The sequence below is a fragment of the Hibiscus syriacus genome, unplaced genomic scaffold (assembly GCF_006381635.1).
Source record: "Hibiscus syriacus cultivar Baekdansim isolate YM2019G1 unplaced genomic scaffold, ASM638163v2 tig00110210_pilon, whole genome shotgun sequence".
Classification (NCBI taxonomy): domain Eukaryota; kingdom Viridiplantae; phylum Streptophyta; class Magnoliopsida; order Malvales; family Malvaceae; genus Hibiscus; species Hibiscus syriacus.
This window is the reverse complement of record NW_024062629.1, coordinates 557218-569375: the sequence shown is the minus strand read 5'-3', so window position 1 is coordinate 569375 and position 12158 is coordinate 557218. Positions and strand designations below refer to the sequence as shown.

The 12158-nt window shown below is 37.9% G+C and overlaps 1 pseudogene; it reads right to left on the bottom strand.

Annotated features, from left to right (window-relative positions):
• Positions 1-181: 181 nt before the first annotated feature.
• LOC120113569 lies at positions 182-4982 on the bottom strand (annotated as a pseudogene).
• Positions 4983-12158: the final 7176 nt, after the last annotated feature.

Here is a 12158-nt window from a genome sequence, read left to right as displayed (position 1 = left end):
ATAAGGAAGTAGATAAACAGCGGTTTCAAGGGAAGAAGGGAGAGAGTGAGGGATGAATCAATCATTTATTTATATGCAAAACAATTGAAAATTGGAAATATGCAAATAAGAATAACAGTTTTAGGTACTTTACAGGGAAAGAAAAAAAATGTGGAAAATTTTTCTCAATGATACAGACAGAAACCTTAAACAAATTACGCTTAAATAGTTTTGGGTATTTTCTATTTTTAAAATTCTCAATTAAACTGTAACACACACACTTGTGAAAAGATCTCTGGCAATCTCATCTAGAAGTCCATTAAGCACATACTTCTCCACATCCCTTAAAACATCATCTTTCTCATGAAACCCAACCATGATATTGTTCCAACCCAAGTCCCACATACAATTCAGGTCTGTTTCCTTGTTGTAGGCATCGGCCTCAAGCATTTTTGGTAGGTAGTCTTCGAAAGGAGAGTCTTCTCTTCCGTCCCTTCCGTATAACTTCAACTTTTCGAAGTTCTTGCACATTTGCTTGACCAACTCATCCAAGGATTTTGCTTTGTATGAAGTGATGGATACCTTCAGAAATGGGTGAACACTTACTTCCTGCCTTCTTCCTTTCCTTTTTATTACTTCGTAGCCACAGTCTAAAACTAGCTTGCTGTCTTGGTCGTGATAGTTGTGACTGTTTGCATGAAGAATGCTTATAGGGATGTTGAGTTTGAAAAGTGCCTCTGCCGTGTTCATAAATAGTTGGCTTTTCATAAGTATCTGTTTGAGGTCGTTTTCACTTTCTGTTAGTGGCTCTGGCATCTCTGGTATAGAAGCCCTTTGATTCACTGGCTGTGGGATACAAGAGGTTTCCGTGCTCTCTTCACGAGTTCCTAAAAAACAATGAACTTAAGCAGATAAGTTCCGTTTTCCTTAAAACCACTCCTCAGAACAATAAAAAAGAGAGCATTTGATACTGCCACTACCATGCCTTAATTGATAAAATGATTAGGAGAAAGTGGAGTTTCCTTAAGATGATGGTATATTTATGCATGCAGTGGACTTTTTATGGTTCAGGTTCTATAAAATAAAGTGGGAAACTCATGCATGTTTGTTTATGTGTTTGTCTTGATGTGTGTGCATAAACACCTATTTTAAATTTTAGTTGGTGTGGGCTCATTTTTCTAGACCCTTCTGCAAATAAGAAAAACCTTTCATGGAAAATTTGAGAAAAGACATTGGAACTGCAAAATTGTACTTACTATTTTGTGGATCAGGTACACAATCCTTGAACTCATGTTCATCGTCTTTGCCGAAATCAGGTTTATGATCTTGCTGTTCTTTTGTACCCATTGGCATTGTATTCTGACACTGCATAAGATCAAAACAGTTGCGTTCCACTCAGAATTATGAGAGTGACTTCGTCTAATATAGTTGGTTAATGCTTGTAGTTATGGTGTGATCTTACGCTGTCTTTTGTAGCAAAAGCGTGTTCACTTTGGCTTTGGCATCCATCTTCTAGGTTAAAGCACAAAGTTGGATTTTGCTGTGCTTCTTTCTGCAGTCGGTCTTCATGCGATGATTGTAGGTTTGCTCCTGACACATTGGGTCTAATGATCAGCGTTTCTACATCTTCGGACCTGCTGGCTTTCATTTGCTCTGCTTCCTGTGGGATAGCAAGTTTCTCCTGCCTTGTCTGTTTCCTCTCTTGTAAATTAGAACTTTGATGCTTCATGGTTCTCGGCATGTTATAAACATTTGCACCTTTTTTCGTCATTACTTCATTAATCTTTCCAGAGACCCCGAGTTTATGTCCTTTTGCACTTCTCACATTCATTGTTTGAACTTGAACAGGTTTCTCATCCAAAGCAAACGGGATGCGAGCTTTTGCTGATTCAGATTCTTTATCCCCTCGAGAAGAATGTAGATTGGCGTTTCTGCTTAATGAATCTTTAACTCTGAAATTTAAAATTCTTGAACTCCTATTGCCGGCTGGATTTTCTTGGAGCCTACTATATGCTAGTCCATTGAATTGTGTTGCATCAACATGTTCGGTGGAGCCTTTCCTAGTGGTTGCTGCTTGACTCATTTGCAGCTGCTTCTTTTGCAAATTGGTTGCACCAGATATTTGTTTGTAGATATTACTGGATATTGATTCATGTCTCTTTTGTTTCTTCTCCTGCAATTTCAGTTTCTGTTGCTCCCTTTCTTCTGATTGTTGAAGCTCTGATATTTGGAGCATGTGAACCTGTTGAAATCCATGATTATATTGGAGATTTTTTTGACTGCTTAGGAGAAGCTTGTTAGCAAAACTATTTTCCCCATGAAGCATGCTTTCGCTGTACTCTGGTTTTTCGAGCAATGTAAGTGCAGCTTCTGATCCTTTATCTCCAAGAGGTATCTGCTGCATCTCATCCTTGAAAACTGGTTCCTTGATTTCACTTCTTTCATTGTACTTCTGCTCCCTGTGCACTTTACCATCATGGTTTCTTTCCTTCTGAATTACTTTTCTACTTTCAGAGCTATGATTCGGCTGGGCAACGTCACTTTGTTGTTTGTCTATCTTAATCATGGTTTTTCTCGAGCTTGTCACAGAATCTAAGTCTTCCAAGCCCTTTCGAGGTGGTAATTTGTCACGAACAGCAACCCTTGTGCTACCATTTCTAGTTGCCAATGTTTTTCCTGCTTGTGATGCAACTGTATCCTGAGCCAGAGGAATCTTGCTGGCGATTGTTTCCTTCTGTTTTGCTGGTGGGAGAACTGGGGTTGTGGAATTTTTTGTCCTTTGTTCAGCTTTCTTGATGCTTTCCTGTGCAGGTCTCTTTGCAATTATCCCTTCTAATTTTTTATTTCCAGACTCCTTTTTTTTGGTGACCTTTGAATCTACATTTCCCGGAAGTTCATCAATCCCCATCAGCTTTGCGATTACATTGGGAATTCTGGACTTCTCTTGTTTAGACAGCAATGGAGTTGAGTGAGTTTGTTCTGAGAATGCAGTGAGAGTTTTTGTGTTTGCACCATAGCTAACTGATCGCTTGTGAGAATGTAAGTTTGGGGAAGTTGCAACTTTCTTGTCATGCTTGGAATTATTAACCTCTGAAGAGTAGGTAAGATCTGCAAACCTCAGCTTAAGTTCTGTTCTTGCAACTTCTTGAATGTCATTATAATTTCTCGAGGGTCTATCAAAAGAAAATATTGGCCTACCTAATTGCTTCTGATTGGCTACTGTGACGGTGTTCTTATCATCATCTTCATCCTCCTCTAGCAATGTTAACCGACTTTTTCTCTGAGGCGTTATCAAGTAATCCGAAGCTTCCTGCATGTTTACAAGCAACCTTAGAGACTCTTCCAAATCCATTGCTCCTTTCAACAGTTCCCTTCCAATTTCTATTGAATATCTGTCAAAGTTGAGGCCATTAGAGCAGGCCCGGAGGATCTGATTTAACTTTTGTGCACCCCTTGATATTTCTTCAATATGGATATGAGAGAGAGTAGGGAGTTGGCTGCTTGAAGGTTGATGCCTGCTTACTGCTCTGTTTCTTCCTTCCATGTTCCTGTAGTCCATCTGTCTCCTACCAATGTTTGTAGAAAACTGAAAATCGAACTAGTTCCCGAAGACTCTGATCTTATCTTTCCTCCATTTTCAAGAGCGAAAGCTAGGGCCTTCGACAGATCTCCCATTTGTTCTGGCTTCTTGCCTCCCCCAAAAGGAACAATCTGATTCGATGCCTGCCCAGTGCTGACTGATTTCCTGCCTCCAATAGGCCTATTTTGTGTGCTTCCAGCTCTAAAACCAGTCTGAAGGAAGCCAAACATTGAACTAAATGAAATTGTGCTAAGTAATTAATCTTGTTGTATGAAAAGACTATACTTTAGACGGGGAAACTTACAGCTTTGACTGCCTTTGGGTCCCTGGATGATTTATAGGTTTCCTTGGAGTATGCATATGTATCTGCTCAAACACGCAACAAAAGAAATGGACTAAAATTATACATTAAAGTTTCTTGCTGATGGGGTTTCACTAGCCAACTTGCTAAAGCTTTATTTTTCATGAGTCTAGCCTTACACGGTATTCAATTACTTAGCGCCACCAAACTGATAACTTCTCCTGTGTAAGCATTTTCTTATATCATTGCATTATTTTAAACTCGTTCAGAGATTCTTTCCTCTATTTCATACTATGCAGCAAAAGATCTCTCATTTTTAAGTTTTACTATAGGTGAAATGGTTCAGATTCTTAGTTGGAGACAACTAGTCTATAAGAGGTAGCAGCCTAGCAGGGTGGAGCAATTATGTTGCACAACAAATGCTAGACAAAACTGGGCTGCCTTATAAAGAAAAGATCAAAGGATTCTACACTCTCTTAGCTTCTTTGATCAACGTCACCAAAGCAAAGAATTGTTGCATAATTGTGTGGTTGGTTTTGTCAGGTAAGAGAGTAGAATCAACAACTGCTTTGAGACTTGGATGGTAGCAGGGGATGTGAAAACGTATCTCCCGAAAGAAACAAGAGAAAGAATAGTAATCAGTGCTAAACTGAACCGTTTCAACAATGGAATGCATGTGCATAATTTGTATATTTGTGTGTTTTTTTTTAATTTGCATTCGTAAGTTTCATAAAAGTGCAGCAGTAAGTCATGCCTCCTGTTTTTCTAACTTCCAGAAGATGGTGCATAAGAACCATGATCCATAAAAAATTCTTATTCACCACAGGGTTTAGATTGATGTCTTTTAAGGATATTGGAATTCTTTGATTCATCCCCAACCAAGTGTGTTTTTAGCAGAGATTTCAGGAAACGCTCACCTGCAACCATTGGATTTGAACCCTTTGAGTTCTGAGAGGCGGCCATCCGCTCCTTCCTCAAACGAAGATCATCTAACAGCTTCTGGGCGAAATCTGATCTCTTTGCCATGTTTGGTATTTGATTCAAACAAGGTACTATCCTTCAACTCTCTTTGAACTAGAATAAAGACATAACTTTCGTAACATTTGCAGTTTGCTAATTACCCTTTTACAGATAAGTAGGAATATGAATGTTTCTTTTCTTGAGAAATAAAAAAAAGAGAGAATGTGAATGTTTTTTCCCCTTCTCGTTTAGTTGGGAGAGTTCTTTCAAAGTTGGGTAAGTTGGGGAGTCTAGTCTTCCTAGCAATAAAAATGGGCATTTGAAAAATTTATGTTAGATAGGTTGACGTGAAAGTTAGCTCTCTTTCTCTCTCTGGAGAGTCTCTGTAGGATTTTCTGACTTTGATTCTAATCCAAGCAATAGCAGAAAAAGGTTCCATGGAAAGGGCTTCCATCCCAAGCCTTCTTTACCAGCATCTTCCCCTTTTTGTATTTGCCAAACTCCCTCCCCTTTGCAATTGCATCCAACTAATGGTCAATAGGCATATTTCCCAGCGTCCAAAATCTTGGATTTGGTGGAGCAACTTAGAATTCTACGGGAAAAAAAACAAAGTCTCCATCTCTTCATTCATTCACTATCTTTAATGTTTCTTTGGTCTCCACACTCAAAATACTAGGTTGTGCATTGAAGCTATTGATTTGCTTTGCTTTGCTTTAATATTTTATAGTTAAAAAATAACAAAATAAAATAAAAGGTAGTTAACTATGGCAGCAAGGGAGAATCTAGTGGGAGAGATAAGACACGACTCTTTTGGGAGCTTTTAATTGACCCCACCGTTACAAAAGAAACAAAATTGGGTAAGGGGTGTCAAGTTATCAATCCAAGTGATGAAATTCAACATAGGATATGCAAATTTACAACACAAAAATTCCATTTTTTTTAACTTAAATTTGAGGTGAAAAAATGTGGTGTGGTGGGTACTATATTTTTAGTGTACTTTTTGGTCTTTAGCTTGAGCGTTCAACTGGACGGGACTATGATTTTGGTGAAGGTGATAAAATGGGATAGTGTAAGGAATTTATGTTTTTTTGTTGTTGTGTATATCAAGAAATTGCTTCCAATGCAATTTACAAGGATTCCTAGCACATAAGGGTATGAATTAGGACATCGTATACATCAATTGGACGGCCAGTAGAATTACTTTACCATTCAACCCATTTAATTTTTATTATATTATAATAAATTTAAGGGCTAATTACACGAATGCTCATTTATGTTTGTGTTATGTCCGCTTTTTGTCATTGATTTCAAAAAACATAAGATAGTCACTTTCGTTTTTTTATTTAATTAAGATATGATCGCTTACGTTTTTATTTAATTAAGATGTGTGTAGATGCTCGTTTTTGTCCTAGGTCCAATACAAGATTCAAAGTGGATTGCAGGACTAAAATAAGTATAACAGTTTGTAATAGCTAGTGAATAACCAAGTCAGATTTTTTTTGGAGCCACGTAAGAAGCAATGAGGCAAACGGTTATGGAAAAAGAGAGTAAAAACTGAAGAAAACAGTTTGTAAGTGGGGGGCACGACTTGAAGAGCAGTTTTTGGGAAGGGTTAAAGAAAAGGGGGGTCAGTTTTTTTTTAATGGGCAAGGAACCACTGAAAACAGAGAAGACTACCATCACAAATTACAGAAAAAGAGAGACAACAACGGAAAAAAGAACAAAAAAAACAGAGGGAGATTTCTCGTATTCGGATTAGAGAGAAAACTGAAAGCAACAAGTGTAAGAGAATCTTTTAAGATCAATACAAAGAAATTTTCCAGATTTCCTTTTTCCTTTGGTTCGAAAGAAAATCATAGCACTCATTAAGGTATTTATTTTTTTTCTTCTAATTCATTTTTCAGTGCTTTATATGTGTATGGTATGAATACGAGTAAGTAAATCACTAGAGAAAGAAAACCAAGTAGTTTACCTTGCCCTTGAGAGGAGACGAGGTAGGCTTTGAGTAAAGGTTAGCATTTCTAGCGGTGGTTTGTAGATGCTGGTCTTGTTTCTCAGACAAAAAAAAATAGTGAAGATAGAAGAAAGCTGAGTTTAGGTTTGGTTCAGGGTCAAGTGTCGTACCTTGTGCGTCGTTTTCTTTCCTCATCGGAGCTTTTGAGGGCGAACCACGGTGGTTGTGTGGTTCGGCCGTGATAGTTAAGGGGATAGTGTAACCCTTAGGTCCTGTTTTTTGTTGTGAGAGACTCAAAACTAAGAAGTTCAGAGTTGTTAGAGGATGGAGGCCATGGCAGCTTTGTGTTGTCTAGGGTTAGGGATGAATAAGGCAGAGAAAGGGGAATGAAGGAGAGCGGTAGAGGTGACTTAGTTTAGGTTTATTATTTAGTTAAGTTTCATATTAAATGTTTTGGGTGAATTAGGGTCTAGCCATTGTAACTTTAGATGTAAACTATCTATAGACCCTAAGTTTAACGTTTTTATAATTTAGTCACCTTTAGGGCTTGATTTTTGATTTTTTTGTCTTAACTTAGTTATTTTCTAGTTCTTGTTTTGGTTACTATTTTGAATTATTTAAGTTTAAGTTCCTTATATTTATATTCGTCTTATTTAAGTCTCTGTTTTGATTTTTAGTCAGTATGTTTAATTTTACGTGTGTTTAAATTTAGTCATTGCTTTAATATGATGTATATATTTTTTAAAATTTATAGTTTAGTATGCCGTGTTTATTTTTTGTATTTGAGTCACACTTGTACATTATATGCTAATATGCATGGTTTATGATTTTTTTAAAATTAAAAAATATATATGTAATTTTTTGTATGTCACATTGTATGATACTTTTAATGTTGTTTAATTAATTTTGGCATGACATCCACTTTTTGCATAATTTGCATGATAGCCTCACGCGCATAACTCGACCTATTACATAATCGGACTAAGGGTAATACCCTTTTAATTTAAAATTGTTTCGAGTGGCCTGTCTTAACTGATTAGAGGGCCGTTTTGACTATTTTAAATTAAAAGTGTATCCCGAAAGTGAAACAAAAAAAATTGATTTGTCACCTAAAATTTGGGAACGAAAGAAAAGGAAATGTTCGTTTATTTAAATTTATCGAGAAAAAGTTGTTATAATTTTTAAGATATGGTCTCGGTATTTATAAATAATCGAACATTCTTTATCTTTTTAAAACGATTTGGTAATTTTAATTTAATTGAGTGCTTTTGAATGTTTTTAAATTTACGTCTTTGTTTTATGGGATCAAAAATCAAATTAAATTCGAATTTGTAAAGTTCAATGTCAAGACATTAATTAATCGACTAGGTACCGTTTTAGGGCGTTGTGGGGGTGCTAATCCTTCCCCGCACGTAACCGACTCCTGAACTTGGATTTTGGTAGCGCATACCTTAATTTGTTGTTTTAATTAAAATTAATTTTTATTTAAAATGACAAAGCATTTTTGGGTGCCCAATCACACCCTAATCAAAGATTGGTGGCGACTCTTCGAACCGTATTTTTCGATAGTAAAGGAAATTCAAAATTTTCTAAAACGAGAGGTCTTTTAAATTGCATAAGTTTTTAAAATAAAAAGAGACAATTAAAAATTAATGTGGTTTTCAAAATCTCACCTTTTTACATCTTTTTAGAAAAAAATCGTTTTGACAGCTTGGCGACTTTGCTGGGGATTTTTTTAGAGAGTCAAGCCGATAGTCGATTAATTAATTGTCTTTGCAATTGAAAATTACAAATTCGTTTTAATTTGATTTTTGATCCCTTGTTTGGTTTTTAATAAGTTTTGTTTGTATTTTGATTTTTTTAATTTAATTCGATTAACAATTAAATAGTTGTACTAATTTGTTTGCTAATGATTTCAGATTAATTGTGTGAATTTTAGGAAATTTTGAGTGTTTTTATTGTGTTTTTTCGCTTTTCCTCACACACTGCACAGTTGCATTTTCATGACATGAGCTAAAATCCCGCTCCGTCCTAATTAAGTAGGAGTGAGAGACTATGCCCTCATGTGGTTTTCATCTCCGCATGGGATAGTGGATCGCTCCTGGAGCTCACGCCTTATGGTCCTCGTGATGGTAATCACCTCCGCATGGACATAAGGAGGTGTGTTCCCTCGAAATTGAACTCGATCCCCTAAAGCCTGTGATGGGCCAGGATTAAGGGTTCGACAGCCAAAGGGGGCACCGGCAAGGACAATTCGAGAACCTATTGCTTTAGAACCCAACCCGACATATAGTGAACGTAGAGCCCGAACTTAGGTTGAACTAAACCCGAACCTTAAGAATCCCGTGAGGAGGGTACACAAGGAAAAGCTTTTTTTGAGTTATTTATTTTTGTTTTTCGAATAAGCATGCGAACTAGATATCATGCGGTTAGGTTTATTTTTTGAATAAGCATGCGAATTAGATATCATGCGGTTAGGATTTATTTTTGTGAATAACAAAGCATGGGGGTAGATATCATGTTGGGTAGGATCTGATAAAGCATGATTGGGTAGCCAACATGTGGGTAGGATTCTTGAACAAAATATTATCCCGACTTAATTGCTTTATGTTTGCTAACCGATCTCTTGTTGTCTTTGTCTTGTTTCTTTTCTGTTTTGCATTGCACTATCCATTACATGGTGTTGATTTGGGATCAATGTCCATATAGAAGGCCAGTAATATGGAACGAACGGTTCAGAAAAAGGTTGAGGACAATGCCGATGTTCTGAGGTGGTCGGAACAGTCCCAACTGACCAATGGGGACAGCGTGATGCCTGGATACGTGTCGGAGTTATTTGGTTATACTCACATTAACGTGCATCAGAATGATCTAAGTGAGCTAAAGGAGATATGGGGAAGATGGACAGTAGTCGATAAGGAGATGTTTTATCAGTTGTACGGCGATATTCCTTATCTTCTGGATGTTCCTATTGATCGAAATCTGTTTAGGGCATTTGCGCAGTTCTGAAATCCTGCTTATAGCTGTTTCATATTCGGTAGAGTGGATATAACACCAACAATAGAGGAGTATCAAGCTTTGATCTGTTGTCCGAGGTCCCAGATAGATAGAATATATACCAAGTTGCCAGTCACTCCTTCATTTAAGAAGAAATTATTATTGATGACCGGGATGAGTGAAGATTGGGTAGTTAGAAACATCAAGAAGAAGGGAGACAGTGAGTGCATCTCTTGGTCTGCTTTGAAAGAAGTAATTGATCATCACCCTGATAAGAGAAAGAAGTTTGACTTGTTTGTTTTAGGGATTTATGGGCTCGTTATTTTTCCAAAGGTGCTAGGATATGTAGACGTATCAGTCGTTGACCTGTTTGAAAGATTAGACAAACACGTGGATCATGTTCCAGCCATTTTAGCTGAGACGTTCTGGTCTTTGAGTTCTTGTAGGCGTGAGGGAGAAGGACGCTTTATAGGGTGTGCGCCTTTGCTGCTAGTGTGGATTCTGAGTCATTTTAAACATGTTGAAAGAGCACCAGGACGAGTGTTTCTAGAGGGGTTTTCGCCTTTGAAAGATTTTCTTTCTAAAGAATGGCCTGGGGGCTTCACCGAAGAAAAATGGATAGTCATCTTCAAGGATATCAGAGATGGAGATATTTTATGGCGAGCTTCGTGGAATACCTATTCGGATATACTTTACTGATGTGGAGAGCGAGATTGGGTTCCTTTTCCAGGTATATGGGGTTCTGTTGGGTATGCACCGCTACTAGTTTCCAGACAGTATGGATCAAGGCAGTTCATTCCAGCCACGTGGGACTTGGTAGGATCGGATTTTGCATTCAAAGGAGATCAGTATAAGGGTAAAGTTAAAGGGGTTGCTGAGGCCTGGAAGCAAACTCGTCGCGTGAGTTTGTTCACCTATGATCTCGAGTTATCTCAAGAGTATGAGCAGTGGAGAAGCCCTCGAGTAAACGACAACATCACGATAGTGAATCCTGAAAATATTCAACCGGTGGAGGAACAGTTGAGAGTGGTGCCATCTCCATTAGAGTTAGCCAAGCGCGATTTCGAAGCAGAACGGAGACAATGGAGAATGACTTTGCAGAAACTGGAAGATGAAGTGTATCAAAAGGGATTGGAGATCGATATTCAGAAGAGTATAGCAGATCGAATTGAAAAAGTGGAGAAGCAACTTCGGCTAGACTTTGACGATCTTCGGTCAACTTATCAGCAAATGGTAAAAGCTCAGGCAGGTTCTAGCTCGAGTAAATCTGTCGAATTGAGGTAAGAGGTGGCGAGCCTCAAAAGTGTAGCCGGAGAGAGTCAAGAAGAGCTCAAGCAAAGCAGGCATCAAGTGAAGATTTATCGAAAGAAAAAGATTCTTTAGAGCAGCGGTTACAAAAGAGTCAAGCCTAGAATGAGAAGTTGAAGGAGACAATTTCAAGTTTAGAGACTGCATTACAATGATACCGAAACAGGGAAGGTAGCTCGAGCCAGGGGAGGTTGAAAGTCTGAAAAAACAAGTGAGTGAGCTTGAAGCCATGGTTCAAGATTTTCAGAGGCAAGCAAGTGAGCTATCTATAGTTCCTTATGAGGGGGATATACAGTGGCGTTTTCGATGGGAGCGAGCTCAGGCGAGAGTTAAGCAAAGAGAGGACCTTATTGCTTGTTACCTAGGACACGCGCGGAGAATAGCTCAATATTTGGTCATTTTATTCGAGGAAGCTGCTGATGTGACTGAAGAACTGGATCCCGAGGCTGAAGAAAACCAGAAAATCGTGGAGTTGCTAGCACATGTACAGCAAATAGGAGAGATGGTGCAGATTTATTTGTGATATGTTTCAACTTTGTAATTGAACGTCGTTCTAATATAAAGAGTTGTTCTAAGGAGTCGTTCCAGGATCAACACCCTGTATTTTGCATATGCATTTTTAATACATTTAAATTTTTGCATCGCATTTTTTTCATTCATAATCATATATTTCATATTCATTAATAAATATCAGCGATAACAAAATGACTCTGTGACAGAGTAATATTGGAAAATCCCAAGCATATCTACAGAACCAGGAAGAAAGTTATGGAGGACAAATTTGCCCAAATTGAGAAGGCTCAGTTGGAGTTACAAGATAATATCAAGAAAATGCAAGAAGATATGATGAATGCTCAAAAGGAGATGTTTGCCAAGTTTGCGAGTATGTTGGAAGGAAGCAATCCAGAACATGGGAAAAGCCCTATGCCAGAAGAAGTAACTAAGGACCCACTTCATCATCCAGGGTTAACCCCAGAACAATCTCAGAACGTTCAAGTGACCCCTGTTCATGTCGGGAAGGTGCACATTAATCCAGTCGGTGCTTCTGTTAACGTACAGCCTGGATCTAGTTCGTATCA